The sequence below is a fragment of the Apus apus genome, chromosome 2 (genome assembly GCF_020740795.1).
Source record: "Apus apus isolate bApuApu2 chromosome 2, bApuApu2.pri.cur, whole genome shotgun sequence".
Lineage (NCBI taxonomy): Eukaryota > Metazoa > Chordata > Aves > Apodiformes > Apodidae > Apus > Apus apus.
The window spans coordinates 74,748,234-74,769,336 of NC_067283.1; positions in this window are offsets into that span (position 1 = coordinate 74,748,234).

A 21,103-nucleotide genomic window follows, 5' to 3' on the forward strand; every position below is an offset into this window, starting at 1 on the left:
TCCAGCTTGATTGGTCTGCTTTCTGTCTCCATACTCCCATCATCCTTTCAGGCTTCAATTGAAAAAGTGAATATTTTAAGGTAAAATATATGGGGTTCTGAGGCTTTTCAGCATTTCTAGGGGGAAAAAAAAAAAAATCAAGACGGCTGCTATAGTGCAGATTTCTGTGTCTAAAGGTTGTATTGGCAAGAATTGAAATGAGGAAGTTTTAGGAGACTATATTTAATGTTTACTTTTGTAAAGAAATAATTAATTGTATGACATTTTGTTTCTAACAGACTCCAAATGGAATAGAATTCAAAGCTAATAGTTCACTGCTGAGAGGTGCCCTTATTGAAATGGTGTAAGATGCAACTGAAACTGGGAAAAGAACTAGGGCAGCTTACAGAAGAGCAGCTTGGCTGAGGCTTCTCTGTTCAAGCTGTGGGAATGCAGAGCACTAACAGATCACTATTAACTTTAACTGTACTCAGAAGCAAAAAAGCGTTAAGATGATTGCAACAAATGCACGACAAAACACTGATGCTATATGCAGTTAAGACAACAGTTGTGTATGGATACTCATGGCTACCACTGTTTGCACATTGTCTGAGCTGAAATCAGCTGAATATGAGTGGTGGATCAGTTGTTTCTATTGCCTCTGTGATGGAGCTGTTATTCCCAAAAAAGCCTTGTGTAGGCTTGTACCTTTCCTTGTTGCTTTTTCTTAATTTGTTTTGTTTTTGTTTTTCTCAATTTATTGTTTTTTTTCTTACCTTGTAGCCAAGTATACAAGTATTGAAGCACTGTGCAGCTGCGTAGGACTATACAGCTTTGTCCCACAAAGATTCATATGAATGAAAGGAAGGCACAAATGGGTCTGTAGTGCTGTAGTTGAGTCACTGTAGAATTTCCAAATAGATGAACATGGACACACGAGGACTTTCAGCTTCCAGTAATTTCAATCAGAAATGGCACCTGCAGCAGAAGAGCACTGAAGAGCAGCTGTTTGTGCTATGTTTTGAAATAAGCCATTCTGCAGCTGGTGACAGGTAGACTGTTACAGCTGAAGCAGGCTGTGTCTGCTCACCAAAGTAGACAGCAGGTTTTGCTTGCTAATACTGTGCATATGTATTCATGCCTCCACACTGCATTGAAATATTTGTGTGCAAATACATGCAAAGAAGCTTAAAACTTGTTAGTTCAGGTGTAAATGGCTGTATCAACCCTCAGCCTTGGCTAGCTGTCCAAGAATGAATGCACTGTGTTACTGAGATATATCTGAAGGCTGGAGCTGACTGAGCAGTGAAGGTTTTCCTCCTTTGATCATGTGGCTTTCTGACTCCAACTAAAGACATTATTTACTCTAATGTTCATTACAGAAAAAGTTGTCCTGTTAATAAAATCCTAGATGTTTGATGAAGTGTCCAGTGTTAAAACTAGATGAGTATCCTTTTTTAACTGGATGTGTATGGCTCTTCTTTGGTTAAAAGAATGGTAATTAAATGTGAACATTAACAGACTGAGGTATAATAAGTTGTAAATTCAAGCAATATAATTTATTAATTACATTTCACCTACATGTTCTTGTGTGAGTGGAAAAAGAAATACTTAAACAACTTGAGTACTGCTTCAAATGTGTCTTAAAACAGACATCTTCCACCTGCATTACTACTCTACACACAACACAGGTCCATTCTGAGCAGTGGCTAAATAGGTTGTCAGTACTTCAGCACTTTAAAGACAGCTATGTTTGGTCATCAGTCAACCAAAACTCTTTTATTGGACTCCATGTGCTTTCCTGGGATGTTAATTTCTATGAGTCACCTGATAGCCTAGCATAATCACAGAATCACAGAATCGTCAGAGATGGAAGGGACCTCTAGAGATCATCTAATCCGCACACACCATCCCTCCACCCCCCCCTTCTGCTAAAAAACAGGAACGCATCCAGGTGGATTTTTAATATCTCCAGAGAAGGAGATTCCACAGTGTCTCTGGGCAGCCTGTTCCAGTGCTTTGTCATCCTCACAGTAAATAAGTTTTTCCCCCTGTTCAGATGGAACTTCCTGTGTTCCAGTTTGTACCCATTCCCCCTTGTCCTGTCACTGCGTACCAATGGAAAGAGTTTGGCTGCATTCTTCTTACACCCATCCTTTGATGTTTACAGACATTGATAAGGTGTCCTCTCATTCTTCTCTCCAGGCTAAACAGTCCCAGCTCTCACAGCCTTTCCTCATAAGAGAAGTGCTCCAATCCCCCAGTCATCTCTGCTGCCTTCTGCTGGACTCTCTCCAGTTGTTCCCTGTCTCTCTTGAACTGGAAAGCCCAGAATAGGACACAGCATTTCAGATGTGGTCTCACTAGGGCAGAATAGAGGGGGAGAATGATGTTCCTTGACCTATTGGCCACACTCTTCCTAGTACATCCCAGGATACCAGTGGCCTTCTTGGCCACAAGGGCACATAATGGAGGCCTATTGAAAAAAAGTGCAAAATTTTCAAATGGTTTCTTCAGTTATGGCTTTGTAATTCACCTAAATTGTCCTAAATTGCTGAAAAATATGTATTACATACTGTGTAAATTATACCTGGAAAAAAATGAACAAAGTATAGATGGAATTCACAATTAATGTTAAGACAAATGAGAGACGCCCAATGTGAAGAAGCTTTTCTGCAGCTATCCACAGAATGACAATGTTGAGAATATACAGCACTCCAGAAGCTTATTCATCTCCCCCTACTCCTTCCCAGCTTTCAAATCAATCATGCTATTAAATCAATAATATAATTTTTCTTTGTGTGACCCCTAAAGAATAAAACTCCAGTTTCTGTAGCTAGTTGGGTTCCTGTTTGCATACTATTTTACTCATTATCTAATGATAATTGAGAGCCTTTTTTTTTTAATTACTTGGAACACAATTAAACAATAAAATGTTTACAGACACTGTCAAGAGTGCAGAAACTTCCACTTGTTGAAATAAAACTAGCAACTTAAAAATGAAGTGTGAAGGACTATAACAAAGTACATGGCCTTTTATTTTTCTCTACGCCATTTCTCAATGTGTCTTAGAATGTGTGAAGACTGTGTGAGCTGTTAGCAGGACAAAGGAAAAGACAAATAATATGTCAACTTATATAACAAAGATATCATATAAGAAACTGCATCTACATGTAGTCTAAAGATATTAAGTCAAATCCAGTTGACAAACACACTGACTAATCAAGTACACACTTTACTATGAGGTTGAAAGATTACATGGGGCTGTAAAAAAGGGTTAGGTTGTTATAGCTCAGTACTTAATTTCCTTTCTTAAGTCTGTCATATTCCTGGTTTGCCCTTTACATTAATCTTGATCAAGACTGTTTTCAGCTTTGTAAATGTGACTGCTTCAAAGAGCAGGGAACAGCTTATTTCCCCCTGTGCCACTGGTCAGGGATCTAATTTCTCTGGCATGTAAAGGAAGTGGCTGACAAGGAATCAGAATTTTTTTCTGCCGGGTGCTTTTGAGGCTAGGTGATGAGATGGTCAGAGAAGCACCTTTAAACATCTTTAGTCTTAAAACATGGAAGCACCTTGTGTGGCTTTTCTTTACCTTTTCTTCTTTACTTTTACCTTTGCTCTTCATGTCTACTAAGGCATAGAAGCTTCTATTCAGTAGCCCACAGACAGCACCCACGGTGAAGGTAACATTTTTTTTTCCATAGAGTAAAGAACACAAAAAAGACCATTATTACTCTTGCCTAGGGTTGTAAGTCAGTAGAGGGCAGCAGTACACATGCCCACTTAACATCTATTGCACTATAATGAACATTTTATTGATATCCTAAAATGAATGGCTTGCTATATTTATGATAACATTTATTACAGGACATAGAGTTCAGCACACTGGAACAAACTATTTAGTTTATCTTGTCCAGTAGGCACTTGACAGTGGCAGTGAATTACTGATGTCTCAGAGCAAGCATAAAAACAAACAAGATGCACTCAGCCAATTGTGCTATGCCAAGCCTCTGCAGGCGATTAGCTAACATCCTCAAGCATGAAATCTGATTACCTTATTATCATCTTAGCTTGCACAGGCATGGATTCTCAGCAATGCTGTTAGTTATCCACTCCTCTTTAGAAGGTAACTGTCATGTTTGCCTCAATGAGTTCCTCTAGCAATGATTTTCACAAATATGTTATGCAAACTTTTTTTCCTTTTATCAGTCTTGTTAACTGAATTTCAACAGCAGAAACATATATTCATAAAAAAATGTAAAAAGTGATACTTCAATAGACAGTTTAAATACATTTTTGACTGAAAATTTAGCCAAATCTTAATTAAAATTCATACCATGATTAGTTTTCCTTAGTAATCATGATCTTCAAAATAACAGATTGTAAGCATTCTTTTCCAAAAGAGAGAAAGCGCTTTTCTCCATGTCCTACAAGAACTGAAATTCATGGTACTTTTAAAATTAATTCTGAGATTTTATTTAGTCACATGGAACCGAGAGCTCAGGAGTTAAGAAAATGATGAAAAACAGCAAGACTTGCAAAATGCTGCAAATTGATAACCTTGGGTTTATAATGGCTACATAAAAGGGAGCCCATCCTAAGCCACAATGCCCTTGACAAATACATTTAGTAGTCCTAAGCAGGCTCAATCGATTAACCACTGACAGCCCTACCAAAGCAAATAAGACAAAAACCTAACAAGACGCACAGTCTGAACATCTATAGTCTCTTGACTTCAGTTCCTTCCCTCCTCCTCTTTGCAAGCAAGCTGGAAGAAAAGATACGGCTTGAAGAGCAGCATATGAAAAAGTGCGAATTCTGTGCAGCCAAACTTTTTATATTACTGTTGATGAAATTGGCATATTAGCACTATAAAGAACAGGATTGATTCTCTGCTCTTTGACCACTCTGTTGGAATATGACCAATCCCTCATCACCCTCCACTCTAAGTCTCCCATGATCTGCTATGAGTTTGGAATCATGCATGGTTAATTACTCTTTTCACAAGTTTCCATATGCTATATCTACTCCTTTAAATGCCAGTGATATAGCACTTTACATTAGACTTTACTGTACTGCATAAATCTGGCATTATTTTCTGCTATAAAGAAGCAAGGAAGTGTCAGATATCATATTACATATAATGTCATAAAATGTCCATGCAAAAAGGGCAACAGTGAGTTAAGCATCTAGTTATAAAAATCAGGCTGTTTGTTTGTTTCCTTTTCCCTGCCCTTTGTTTTCCTTCTTGTTTTTCATGGATGCACTGCTAAGACAGTTCAGAAAACAGGTATGAAAACACAATAGGAAGGTCTATTTGAGTTGTACAGGGAGAAAGCATCAGTTTGCTGAAATGAAATCTTCCCCTCTTTGTACCTGTACTTCACAACAGAAAGAGAAGCTGACAAAAACAGTATTTGCAGTATCCCAGAAATAATGGAGATACTCCCAGATGACAATCTGAGGCACATGAAAGTAAAGTGGAAAATGAACAGCATGTCTCTGTTTCGCCTCCTATACGTTACTGCTTTCAGCAGCACAAATATCACAAAAGCGGACACTGTCTTGTTGCTTATTCTTCTCGTTACTTCTCCCAAGACAGTATTTCACATTAAACAGTTGTGGATTAAATACAAAAGCAGTCCTGGGTGTTGGAGACTCTCAACTCTTTCACCTATATGTGCTAGGCTGTGGGATATGGAGTCATATGCTTTTCTCACCTTGTGTTGTCTTCTGCATATTCAGCTATTTGGACCAAAGTATGTATTTTTTTATAGTTCTGAGAGCACACTTTACTGGGAAAACATGGCTTTCTAATGTCCACAGGGTAACTCATCTCTCTCACCATTTGCTATACATATATTGTCTGATTTGGTCCCCTTACAGCCTGACAGGGAGTATTACATCTATTGGCACAGTAAAATTCCATACTAGCGTGAAGTCTTGGTTTCTATAAAGTTTTGTCAGCTACATACAGGAAACTTTGTCCTTTGGTCTTTGCCACTCTGCCTCATATTATAAAGTTAATTTATAGAGTATTTACCTGGAATGTCTTTTATTCTTTGGGGGGTAGTTGGGAGGGAAGCTTCTGGGTTTGGGTTTTTTTTTGGGGGGGAGTAGCCTTTCCTGTAAAAAGTAAATTGGAGCTCCAGATACCATTAAGATACTTCCAATTAAATTTCAAGCCAGATGCTGCTGGCTTGAAGGATATTTCAGAACCTTGCATTTATACCTATGTCATATTTTCACTAGTCTGGACACTTGGTTTCATTCTGGACAAACTAATGGGTAAAATTACCAGACTTGTGATAGTTCCAGCAGTATGCTCATTTCTCTGTGCCATTTGCTTCTCCACTTCAGAGCCTGCTGAATCACTACCAGGGTGCTGTCTGGTTCCTGTTCACTGGAAACCAGCCTGTCTCACACTCGGTTGCTATGGAGTCACTTGTCTTTCAGTCTGGAGATACATTACTTCCTTTGCCACTTCCACCTGTAGCATTTGATTGTCTTGTTGATGCCTTTGCTCTCAGTACTGTGACCTGGAGCTCTGTGTCCCAGCTCCTTGGTACTGCTCCTTTCCAGCTTATGGATCCATTTTATTTCACTTGTTAGTGTAATGGCTTTATTAAGCAGTACTCAGCTGTGTTAGGTTGCAGAACAGCTGTTACAATGGGACTCTATTTGAAAGGGATGTGCATTCCTCAGGAGGCCATTTAAGGATTTATATAGAAACGCAAGTTTATTTAAAAAATACTGGGATATTTATCTTTTTTTTTTTTCCTTTTAATGATTGTAATTCAGATGGAACAAAGAGATAGCTAGGAAGGACATAGCACACAATAAAGAAAAATAAGTGGGAACAAAGGGAGTGATTTGAGAAGAAAATTGAAAGCTTAGTTTTTCAGTTCTGTGGCTTTGGTAATTGTCTTCAAGAATGTAAATGCACTTGATTTATTCTGAGGGAAATAGATTTCTTTTTAATAAAATGTACACTATGAAAAAACTCCTTATTTTCCCCCCCTTGTAAATAAAAACTCTTCAATACTTCAATTTATGCCTTGCATACCAGACAGTCTCATCTTGCCATTATATTTCATACTTGTGCTGAATGATTTTCATTTGCTAACTTGCTACTGTAAATGGAATTCATTAATCTGAGGCAAAAGTAATTATAACAAAGCACATAAAATATCAGATTATTAACATGATATCTTTTTCTGTCAAGATGGGTTACTTCAACCCATTCATCATCTCACAGAAACACTAAGGTACTTTAAAAGGACTGTGTCCTGAATTTAAATCTGAGGGCATATATAAGATTATGTCTCATACATAAGAAAAAGAAGCACTTGAGAATGGTATCTGCAATATGCCTGATATATTAAAGGCTGATTGTTAAATGTCCGGATATTTCAACTTCTGTTTTAAAACATGACTCTCGCATTGAATCTAACTTCAAAAAAGTGAATTTCATTCCTGTCCAGAGTGCCAAAATGAAGCATAAATAATATGAGCAAATTCACTAGGTTGTAATAGTAACTGGTTTTAGTATGGTGAATGATCAGTATTTCAACTTCTACCCTACAGTGAACAGGGAGGGGATCTCCTCTGTGGTCCAGTAGTGCCCAGGGACTGCCTGATTTCTTTGAATTGCTTAAAAACTGGGAAGTGGAGCCCACTTCACTTTCCCTTTCTTTCGTAAGTGTCATGGACACCATCTTTCTAACCTTCCTGCTATTGTCACTGCTAGGGCAAGGGGACAGAGCTCAGCAGTACAGAGAGCCAGCTTTGTTTCCCCAAGGACCTTTAAACACACTGTGCCCAGACTGAGGCGGATGGTTTTGCTGGGGCGCAGCCCATGAGGATACTGCCACCACCACCACCGGCGCAGAATGAGCAGCATGTGCTGTGTGTCCCTGTGTGCTGTGTTGCAGGCAAGTGTGTGCATGTGTCTGTACATTGTCCTGCAAGTTGGCAGTTTTTCACTCTGTTACAAATTATTTTTGTCACTGGAATCTCTCTTCGTGGAAACCACCACAGCTGAAAAACTCATACAAGTTTCTGTAACATTCTTTTTCCTTTCATTTATTTGGATTTGGGATAAATTGCGTATATAAGCATTGCACAAGACTTATTCTTCCTGTACTTGACAGGATGTCAGCAATGGCATGGACTTTATCACTGCAGAGCTGAACTCCATGCTTGTTTCACATATTCCATAAAATCTGATGAAAAATAATCTAAACCCTCTGAAAACCTTTTTAATTGTAACTTTCAGGGAACCACAATAGTAATTGCTATTCAGCAAGTTTTAGAAGTAAGAAATAAAGTCTCACAAACATGTTGCTCATGACAGATCTTTTTGCTGCCTTTTCTATGAATGTGTAGTTCAGTATTTGTACGTATCTGTACATATTCAAGCACATTTTAAAGTTCAGATGTATACCCTTGAAATGCATGCCCTTGAAATTGTTTCTAAATCTGATAATGCCAAGACAATGTTTTCAAAAACACATGACTGATATTTTTCTGCTGAAAAATCTTGCTCTTTTTTTCTAGAAGTAAGCCTTGTTTTTTACAATTGAATAGACTGAAGGAAATAAGTGTCCTACCCTGCAACTTGGCTGGGACTAATTAACACTACTTGAAAATAAGTCCTTTTGTAGAACTGTGTATTTATATGGAGCAGACTGAGAAAGTAACGATATGTGAATAAAAGTACTTCACTCATAACAACATATTCAAAGGAATATGCAGTGCAGTGCTGGCAGAGAATTTCTTGTTTGCCATAGAATTTGCTAATTCAGAAAGGGCGGTACAATACTACAGAAAGTATTGTCACCCTTCTGGCTAACAGGAATCTTGACTATTCAAAGAAAAAATCATTATCTTTTTCAGAAATCATCAGACTCTAAAATAAAAAAACCCTGTAAAAATCTAAGGCTTCTTTAATTCGGTTTTTAATTAATAATATGAAAAAAATTGTATTTGATATTGTAGCTGAAATTCTAAGTTTGCATGACGTAGCAAAGAGTACAGGAAGTATTATTATTCTGTCATTAAAATAGAAAGAATAAACTGTGTGGGGTAGATTAAATAATATGAAACCAAGACTTTTTTTTTTTTCATTTAATTTCATAAACTATTGCAAATTTTCAGTCACTGGCTACAGAATTAAGGGATTTCTTCAATACAAAGAGTAAAAATAAAATTTTTTTAAAAGTGGCTATATTTACATTTTTAAATTAAGTTTGTGGACTCTCTTCATTTTAATTACTTCTTTATTGAAAGTAGAAGGAGAATGCAGTTAGTATGAAGTCTTTTTATCTGTAGGCAATGGTCTGTTAACTTCCATTTTTTGCCTCTGATTGTCATGAATAGATAGAAAATTAACAACAGCTTCCAGTGATATTTCAAGCAGGTGAAAATCAGAGCATAGTCTCTTAGGAATTCTTGAGAATGTGACATTTGTGTGGCCCACATCAACTACTCAAACTTCCTTGTAAGACAAACTGTTGAAAGTTCAAAAAATGTACGATTTAGAAATGACAGACCTCCTTGCTTTAACTGAGTTTAATGTTCAGCTGAATATCTCTGTGTTGCCATGTTACTGCAAAGGGCATATTTAATGCTTTCCTCCTTCTTTTCTTGTGCTGTATGACATGGATATATCCAATAAGGCGCTTATTAATGACATAACTTGTCCAGGAAAGTCTGGAGCCGTAGGACATCCAAAGAGCAACATAGAACTATGGCATTCCAAGTACATAGAGCTACACATTGAACAACACATAGGAAAATTGTGCTCAAGATGGACGGTTTAAAATACTTTCTTTAAATTCAAATGTATTAATCTAAAAAAATTTATTTGCTCACTTTTAATCAGGAAAAAAACAAACCAAACCAACCAAACAAAAAAATCAAACAAAAAACCTCCAAGGAAATTTCATAGAGAAATTTCAATTTAGAAAAGTCTTAATTTACTATTCACAGAATCACAGAATCATCACAGCTGGAAAAGACCTCTAAGATCCATGAGTCCAGCTCTCCACGCAAGAAAAAAAAAAATGCCAACTAACAAAAAACACAAAAAACCCCCACAAAAAACCACACACACCACAAAATTACAACCACACACCCCACAAAATCAACTACACTGCACAACCCAAAAAAAAAGTTGCCATGCCCACCAGAGCATGCCCTGAAGCGCCGCTCTGGCCCAAGCCTGTAGTGTTGCATGGGGTTGTTGCAACTGAAATAAAGGATGTGGCACTTGGCCTTACTGAATCTCATACAATTCCTTACCTAAGTGCAATTTCTTTGTCTAGCTTGTAGGTCTCATAGTGCCTAGCTATAAAAACAAAATAAAATTGAAAACTATGGTTAAAACTGCGTTGCTAGATTTTTATGAAACATATTGAAGAGAGGAGAGAACCTCTGTCTCTGGTATCAGATTCTGCTCAGTGCTGGATGTCAGTAGCATTTCACTGATACTCATGGGTGAAAGGGAGGCAAATGTCAAGGTGAAGGGACTTCAGGGAAAGCAAAGCAGTGTGTCAGAAATTGTCTGCAAATATGCTATGGACCACCTGTATCATTGCCAAAGCAAAGGCCAAGATTCCTCTTTTATTTACTTCCGCATATAATGACTAACTCTCACTTCTATCCAATAAAGCATTTTAACATAAATTACATCCCAGCTTGAATTTAGAGTACCTGACCTCAAGTCCAAAGACCATAAAAACTTATGACAATGGATATTACCATAATCATAAGGAATACTGTAATACAGTTTAATTTTCATAGGAAAATATTAACATATGTGTTTTAAAAATGCTTCACAATAGATAAAACTAGCATACATTTAATAAATACTTAATAAAACCAAATAAACAATAAGTTACAATCAACTCCATTCTTCTGTAAATATTTAAGAAGGTCATTATTTTTAAGCATAATTTGGTACTATCACTACTCCATTGACAAATAATTATTGTGCTCAAAGCAACAAAGAGCGTTTGCAATGAAATTCTGACAAACATCTTAATTGTAAATCTCTGAAGATCCGATTCATATTAGCATGTAAATTATATTTTAAAGGGCTGGACTCTGCAGTCTGTTATCTTGTATCCTAAGCACTTACAGTTTGACATAGATAAAATACTTCATCAGCATTCCAGTGGAGATTCCCTTTATTTTACTCCAGAAAGTAATGGCCTATTTGCTTAATATATGTATAATGGAGGCATTGGTGTTTCAGTAAAACACTAGAAACTGTGTCTCTGCTGAAGCATCCCTGAAACCACTGACTCTCACCTGGGATATTATTCAGTACAGACAGGTCACAGAGGTCGCACCAGGATTCCAGCAAAGGGTTTATATGTCACCTACTGCTAGCTGTGTGCCATTGGATTTTCTTCCTCTGATTCATATTGTATCTGGTTACCTTGAGGGCAGGGATTGCTCTGAAATATGCTCCAGATCCTCTGTGTCACTTCTTTAGCCAGGTCAGGTACTTGGCCAGACAATGCATAATAGAGGTAAGGCTGTTTGGCCTATAGTCACCTGGGTCCTGCTTCTTGCCTTTTTTGAAGACTGGAGTGACATTGGCTTTCCTCCAGTCCTCAGGCACCTCTCCTGTTCTTCAGGACTTGTCAAAGATGATGGAAAGTGGCCTAGAAATTACTCCCTTACTACCCACGGGTGCATTGAATCGGGGCCCATGGATTTGTGAGTGTTCAGTTTACTTCATTGATCCATAAACCAATCCTCTTCAACTGAACCAAAGTCTTCCTTTTGCTGGACTTCCTCTGTGGCCTTGGTGGTGTGGGACTCCTGAGGGTCAGCCTTAGCAGTTCCTTCCACATCAAACCAGGATGGGGGTAAAAGGTGCATCTGATCTCAGTAACCAGGACGCACTCCTAGTTCCCACAGTTACAGATACAATTATTCATAAGATGGCATAATTATGATAGCAGATTTCAAATTAGGAATATTTTTATATCAATAACAGCTTTCACCAAAGTAGTCAGTCACCTATCTATAGTTTGGAAATAGTCTAGCCTTCTTGTACTCAGCCTAATAGGAAGGATCTGGTATATATGGAGCTTGTGTCAGATTCAGACCATTACCCTCAATGTGTATATTGCATTATGCAAGATCAGAGGTACAAACCAATTGTGCAGATGTAGCAATGGAAATGGTATGCATAACTCCAGCTGCAAGCTGAAATGGAGATATGCTGGAAGCTAAAATATTTTCCTGTGGAAACACTTCATCTCTACAGGGACCTCAGACTCTTTTTGGCTGAAAAGGTGCTGGATGAAAACATGTGCCTCAAGTGAGTGCCAGGTATTTCATGCATCAGCATTATGTATCAAGCAATGAATTATGATCTGGGACTCTTTCCATGGACACACAGGCCAATGAAAATCTTTTCCCCCTAAAAATATAAAAACTTTCCAAAGGCATATTTCTAGAAAGAAATGGATTTTACTTAGAAATCAAAACTCTGGAGACACTTTGTGGTTTTTTTTCCCCAAAACAGAAGCAAAGTCATTTGCATTCACAGATTCACTATTAGATATTCTTGCTTTTAAATTTCCTCTTTGACTGAAGCTTCCAGTACTCTTTAGATTCATAAGAAGTTCTTTAAAGAAATAGCAAGCATAGTTATTCAGACAGGTAGATAACATACACATCTTCATGACACGTCATTTTCTGTCTTCAGTAAATAATTCCTTCAAAATAGATCATATATTATAATTCAGGAAATTCTAGTGGAGCAGTCATTATAGTTAGCAATCCTGAGCCGCAGACATGCCAAAAGACTAGCTTTGTGTTCATGTAAGTCAAGACAGGAATTCTTTCTTTGGGAGTCATTTTTTCCTCCTCTCTCTTTTCCTCATCCGAAGCCAAAAATTTCCAAGAAGCTTGTCTGAAGTACTTACATTCCTAACGGATGGTATCTGCTACATGTTTTTCAGTGCCTTACAGTATAGGGCAATTGCAGCAAGCAGATGCAGTTTGTTTGATATTGTTCACCAAGGTTTCACCAACAATAAATGGCACATACTCAGGATGCATGCATATTGTCTATCTTTTAATATTCTTGATAGTAAGGCATAAACAATTTTACAAGGTTGCATCAGACTATAAAGAGTACCACAGTTTAATTGGGCAACTGGTTTTATATGAAATACACTAAGCTAGCTCTTCAGCTTAAGGTTGGTCTTCAAAAGTTTCTTCAAATTGTTTGACTTTACATATTGTCAACTGAGGCAATATTTTCTAAGAAGGACTTAAATAAGAAGCCAGGACTTTGAGGAAAGAGAAAGAGGGTTATTTTGTTGTTTGTTGCTGTTGTTGTTTTTCCTAAGAGGAAGCCAAATAAAAATATTAGTTATTTTAATGTCTTAAAAGTCTTGCAGTCGATATTAATGGAGGCCATTACCAGATTTTACTGTCTAGATTTGCCTGTAGCACAGTGACCATGTAAGGTGAATTGTAATAAACACCTAGACTGCATAGTGTGAGCATTGTACAGTGCTTTGTAAAGCTAAATCAGTAACTCAAGAGAAGACATTTCACTACCTGAGATGGCAAACTGATGAAGTTCTACAGAGGCATTTGCCAACAGCCTCTGTTTAAGTAAATAGTTGCTCAGCAACAGATATAATTTTCTTACCATCCCATTTGACATATTTTTTATATTAGGATAGACTTTACATATAAATTGGTATAAAAAAATATATGTTGTTCACTCAAACGTACCACCAACAAAGAAACCAAGCATGCTGTTTGTTCCAAAAAGACACTTTCAAAAGACTGGATACTTCAGCACAATTAGGCTTTTCCTCCTTCTTCCCATTCTTCTCCAAAGCTTCATGTAGTCAGTCTCCTACACCCTCCTCTTCTTTATTCTTATTGTGATTGGCATACACTTCCAGCTTGATATGTCTATCACTTAACTCCATTATTAATGCACAATTATTTATTAGTAATAAACACAGATATAAATTCAAGAGTAATGCTAGACGTAAATGATGCAGCTGCCATTGGATGACTTAATTTCTTCTTGCCTTAGTCATGACTTTTTGTTGTACACAGTATGATAGACCCACATGGCATTCATCTCCAAGATTCCTCTTGAAAATCTGCATGCCTAAATGAACTCTCATTGCAGAAATTGCCTACACTTAGTTGTGTCAGTGTTGGCACAGAAAATCTAGCAATGGCATTTATGGTTTTATCCAATGCTACAATTCTAGGAATAAAAAGAAGAGTAATGACATCTAAATTCTTCCAAAAATTGCCGAAGTTTGGAAAGGTCTGTTTCAAAAAGCATTCTCAAGTTGCTTTTTCCTGTAGAAGTGCTCACAGTGTCAAAACAGAAAAATGTGCAATCCAGTAAATTATCTCCATAGATAAATCCTAAAAACTTTTCTCTTTTCTTAATATAAAATTATTGTTTGGCTTTGTGCTCCAATACCATTACTATATTCAAAATTTAAAGCATTAATTATGACTGATTTACTGTTAACATTTATGCCATGACATATATGCAAAATAACATGAGTACTCTGCCTAAGAATAATTCAGAAAATCAGTTTTCTAAGACTAGTCTTTTGTTAGTTTGCAAGTCATGTGGCAAAACTTTGCCATGTAATTTACCTCTGTATTATTTTGTTTGTTTGTTTCTATCAACAAATAATTTGATGAAGCCTGGTGTGTTAGTGGAGACAAATTATTTCACTAATGCTGGACCTTTTTACTTGCAGTGTTTTTTCCTCAAAAATAACATTTGTGCTGGCTCTTTGTTGCATATCTCAGCATCTTTTATTAATATTTCCCAGTACACACCGAGGTCTATATTTATTATTTTACCGACAGCATCTTCTTGTCCTGCTGATCACCAGGCATGTTCCAAAAGTTCTGCATGTGTTCTATTATCACTCAGACTGCTGGTATAACAAACAGTCTGGGGATGGTTTCAATAGGGTTCACAATCCATACTGTCCCTTTACCCAGAAATGTCTTATTTCTTTTTCCGTGTTTCCCCAAATATTCTTGACAGCTAGAGAAAAAGACATTACAGTATTTCTCAAATCTGCCAGCATTGGCTTTGAGCAATGGCAAATGTGTTTCTAAATACATTTCTCTCTGCTTTGCATATAACTTCCTTCTGTAAAATATTCACAACTGCTTTATTGAGTTTATGTCTGAAAACATTTTAAGGACATCTAGTTTTACAGTTTCTGCAAGGAGGATGAGAATCATGTCACTTCTGAGATCACTCTTTAAAATCATGATACTTTCAACCCTCATGTGACTTCATTAAGTTATCAACAACATCTGGTGGAATTAGTTGACCAGGTGATAGACTGGCAAGGTCTTTCTGGTAATACTCACTGGATTATTCATTTTTCTCAAATATTTAATGCAAGAACTCGAAGTGTCCTTGGTCGTTACAAATGCCAGACTCCTATGTAACAGTTTGACTCAGGATCAGCAATTAAACCAGTAACAAGAATGCTCTTGATTCCCTCCCTGTCCCCCCCAGGTAGGGAAAGGAGAGAGATAAGAAGGAGGGAGAGACTTTCTGGATTGAAAACTAAACTAGACAGCTTTAATTAAATACTAATGATAAGAAAATATGTACAATTATACACAAATGTGTGCAGGAATGTTCAAAACCCTATGGCCTCCCCTAACCCCCAGCAGCTCCCATGGCATCTCCTGAGCTGTGAACAGTTCTGAAAAGTTCCAGAGCTGCCGGAGAGAGCGGCAGAGCAGACACAACCCTGGGGATCAACCGTGATGGAAAAATGGAGTCCTCCCTGGACACTGTCCATGAACGGAAGAGAAGGGAAGAAGAAGCAGGAAGAGGCTTCCACGATCCCTGACCTTACACTGAGCTTACATAGATATATGGAATGGAATACTTTGGTCAATTATGCTGTCCATCTAGTCCGCTCCTCCCTACAGGGGGGTTGCAGATACAACACTTCTGCTCCCTTAAGCATCTGAAGCTACAGAACAAAGAGCTCCTGATATGAGTTCCTTGGCAGTAAAATAAACATTCCAGTGTTTTCCGTCCACTAGCTGGAAAACTTGCTTATATTTAAAAGAGAGTTCTCTAAAGGAAAAAAAAAAAAATCAGTAAAAGGAAAATTTGCTTCATCCTGGCTCAAACCAGGGCATCCTAGAGATTTACAGAAATTTTTATAGTTATTCAGGTATGTCAGATTTCTCAGCAGTCTCATAAAACTGCTTCATTTTTGAGAAATTAAGCAGTACCTCTTGAAGAATTCTGTTTAAGACCTATAATCTGAGTATTTCATTTGCTGTCTCTTCTTTTGTCTGAGAATTTGCGATTCTCCAGTCTGACCCAATAAGTTTCCAAGTTGAGTAGCTAACAAACTTATTCATCATCTCTGAATAGTCACATAATAGGTAGGAGACATATTATAGATCATATATCATAATTCAGGGAACCATGGCATGGGTGGGATTCACACAGAGCATCCACACCCTTTTCTCACTTCTAGTAAACGTAAGCAAAATGCCAAATCAGTGTAAGAAATTCAAAAGAGTAAAAGGCTTCCATTAACATCCTCTCTTTGATAACTGAGGTGCCCTTCAAATAGATACGTGCTTTGTGAAAATGAGTAATTATAAAAGACTTAATCAAAAAGCACTTAGCAGACGTTATCTCAAGCACTGCTGATACATTTAAGTGCCCCTTCCAAGTGGGCAACATCAGCATTGTAATTATCTTGTAGGCAATGAGAAAATTCACTCTGTGTTAACCTAAGAAGTGTTTTTTACACAACTTCAGCCCTTACATTTTCTCTAGTGACTGGTTCCTAACAGCCAATGAAGTTCAGGTTTATTTTAGGGGAATGAATAGTTGAAATTATAGAATTTCTTATCAAAGCTCACTAAAACAGCACCACAAACCAGTAGTGGGATTATCTCATAAACCAAGTGTGAGATTATTTTAACATGGAAACAGGCAAACAGACACAAGAAATCAGTATTTCAATCTTCTTATTCTTTACTCTGTGCAAAGAGGGTGTTCTTTTCCTGTACTGAAAATGGAGAAGGTTCAGTCCTCTCTGACTAGAATCTTTCTGAATGTTGATATAGTAAAAGGAGACAGGAAAGTAACTTCCTCTATGTGAGGCAGCATTGTTTCCTCAGATCTATCAATTTTATTCCAAGCTGGAATTGTTCTTATATAGAAAAGGTTGAGTATTTGTTGTGGAATGAAAAGTTTTCATTTGTTGTCATGATAATTCAGTGACATTAAAATTATTCCAGATGTTTGAAAGCTCAGAGTGTTCAGGATGTTCTTGAGTGTCCATATTTTGCATGTTCAAAACAAAATATATTTCACTCTATGATGCTTTTACCCATGTGGTTAAAGAATCCTGGGTGAGGAATTTTAATAGTTGTTTTACCAGGCACTTCCTCTGTCCTTTTGACAGTGTTAAAAAATACCCATCTAGCTGGAGCACTTCTATTTATTGAAACTTTTTTCAATTTTTAGAGGGAAGGCCATGACTCATTTACACTTTCTACTTAAACTTCATCTTTCAATTATAAACTTGCTTTTCTTAAAATTTCTTTAGTATCTGCCTTTTTTTTTGTTTTATTTGAATAATTTCAACTCCTTCTTTAGTGCTTTAAGAAAGCTTTCTTAGGTAAGGTGCTTTTTTTTTTTTTTTTTTTTTTCCAACAAGAGAATGAGTATCACACCTGTAACCTTCCTTCTAGTTTATGGTGTGTATTCTTGGGACTTTCATATGTCTTCTAAACAACATTAATCCTTCTGCAAGGTCAGCAATACTTAATGTTTCCAAAATACCAAAGAAATTATTTCTGATGAGCAAAACCATTTCTTCACAAAAAGTGTTTACCAGAATGTTCAGAAAATAGCTTATGTTGGTCTCTGTTGTTATTTTGACTTCTTCATTGCTGGAGCACAGACGTGCCTTGTGATGAGAAAGAACTTCACCAACAATCTGTTGACTTTGTCAGCAGAGGACCTCACTTTGCATTTTCTTCATGATACAGATTTGCACATCTGCACCTGCACATAAAGTATTTTAACTGGGTTTTCATTCCCTTTCCTTTCATTTAGATGATTGCTTGTCTTAGCCAAAACATCTCTTATGTTAAATCACTTGGAGCCTCACTGAATTTCTCTAGTCAGTGCTATTTTATACCTGAACATTTGACAGAAGAGTATTCAAAAGTTCCAAATGTGAATATGCTTACTGTTTCTGATTATATCATATCTGCTTTATCTCTCTCCTGCTGAAGTTTTGAACAATACCAAAACGGGAGTATGACTGAAACTCAGAAAAGGATGCCATGAATTGATGTCTCAAAGGGACATTCAATTGACGTATGAATCTTCTGAATTTTTCTCAATTATTCATATCTGTCATGAACATTTGAAAGATGCATATAGGATCTGTCTTCACTGTCTAATTTCATAGATGAGACATTTATGCTTCAAACCTGCAATAAAATATTGCATTGACTATAACTTACGTTATGCAAATGACAGACATAGCAGCAATATATATAAAGCTCACTTTTGTGTTATGACATCACATTTTAGTTCACATAAAATAGAAACTCTGTTAACACATATAAGTAATTCTCCCTGACTCAGAGTTTGCCACCTCAAATGATAGTTCTTGTGATTGCTTCATTGCCTATAGCTCTGGGCGAGTTAGAGAGCTAGAAATGGTATGACCATAATGAAGGTATATTAACACATCCAATCCAAATTCATGTTAACAGAAGCAATAACCCTCCCCCTGAACAATTCCTGGGATGAGATTCTCAAATTCAATTTCTTTCTGATGACCTAAGGAAATACAAAAAAAAACCTGGAAAAACTGCATATCTATCTGTGTGCATAGGTAAAGTTTCATTATGTACTGGAAAGAACACAATTTCATTAAAGGTATTTTGCCCTTTTGCTTGTCACCTGTACAGTGAAGGGATAGTTTTTGACCACTGAAGTAACAGATAATTTGATGTTTGGAGCAATTATATTTTGTCTTGGAAGAACATTTCTGTTTCACAACAAATACATGTTTTTCATATCCTAAATGATTGGTTTCCACCTACCAAACATATTAATTCACAAAGAAAGCATTTTTTGTTGCAATACAAATTATACTATGTAAGGGAAATATTTATATAATACAAAAGAAAACAATCACTAAAAGGGGTCTTACCAGCTGCCGAGCTTGGTAAAAGTGCAATTTCCTGAATGAAAGCCTTCAGCTTAGGCTTATTACAAGATCTGCCGGCCCATTATGAATCTAGGCTTTTCCTAAAGTCTCCAGAAAACACTTCTAGTTGTAACATCTGTTTTCTTGGATACAAAAAAAAAGAAAAAAAAAAAAAATCAGAATATGTTTGCCTTACTCACACTTTCTATGAATTTCTTGTCTCTGAAAGCCACAGGGTGAGATATGTGGTGTTGGTGAGAGCCCTAGAAAACCTTAAGGCTTTTACTGCTCTAGATGAGAAAAGTAAGCCCACAATGAGAGCTGCCAGGGTCATCAGGTCTGCCTATGGACAGTTGCAGACACATAGCAATTCCCTAAGGAAGGAGAGCCACAGCAGCAGCAGCATGCCTTTTTTCTCCCAGCACTTTGGCATTAGCGTTTTTGCAGCTCCTGTCTTGCGGTGTCTGGCAGCCAGCTTGCTCTAATCAGCTACTTCTTTTGTCTGTGTGTAGTGCTGGCACTGAGGTGGATTGGTACATTTCTCACAGTGTAACAACAAGGCAGGTCCATTTGGTTAAGATCTATTCAGGGACAAGTCAGAAAACTGGGACCTTTATTGTCTAAAGTAAGGCCATATGCAGGATGATGAACTTCACTCAACCAAGCCACAGCATCAGTTTTTCCTTGGTAGCTTTCTCATGGCTGAGCTTCCAAATTAAAAGAAGTCATGGGCAATGTAATGAAATCAATCATAAATGATGTAATGAGATCGATTATAACCTAAGTGCGTTTTAGTGTATCTTAGGATGTGACAGCAAAGAGCAATCCATAGATCAGTTATGGGGAAGAGGGGCACAAGCCCAGTCTAACTGAATAGGGGAAAAAATGCCACATGAAGATCTTCGGGAATCAGGCATGCACTGTCTCTTTATTTAGATCTGACATGAACCTAAAGCTACCTCAGAAGGGAAGGGTACCTTTTGGGGAAAAAAATAAAATAAATCTCATAATACATTTTAGGCAATCAGTTAAAGATATCCTTACACATTCTTTTCTTCAAATGTCATAACAAATGGCCTGCTGGATTTGTGCTTCATAAGTCACTGCTGCATTTGGTCATAAAAAACACGTAAATGGAAACAACTTTTTAATGCTTTGTAGCTACTTTCATATTGCATGTGTGGTTCTTCTCAAAAAAAAGCAGAAAGATAATGTCTGCTTACTACCTCTATGACAAAATAAACAAGCTCATATAAAATTCCAAATCAAACTAACAGACTATTTTGGCAGGTGTTTATATGAGGTGATATGCTCCAAGAGCACAGAAGTGTACAGAATACTGTACAAGGCTGTTAATTGTCATACTGGTCAAGAGAAATGTAAATATATCTGAAGAAAGGATGGAAAGAAATCAGAAGGAATGGAACGGTCATGGGAAATTTGCATATTAATGGGTAAACAAAGCTGTTGTAAACTAATTCAGGTGAATATTTATGCCCTTACATATTACAGCAGCTTCATAACAGTTTTTGGAGAAGAGGCTTAGCTCTCTGATGGTGACTTGGATTTGTAAACTAAACTAATTCATATGTTTAATGAAGAAGCTTATTTTAAATGAGTGAGATTTTCAACTTCTCACATGGTATGTTTGAATCACTAATTGCTAATTGCAGATTCCCTCACTGTTCTTTTTAGTGACATATTTGTACCAGCCACTGAAAGATTGCATCAAGAACATCAATTGGTGCATAAATATTTATGAATACTTAAGTGGAATAATCAAGTGTAATAAACTCTCCAGAGACACTGTCAGTATCTGAAGAGAATTTTAAGAATCATATAATGTGTACATATGTGCTGTG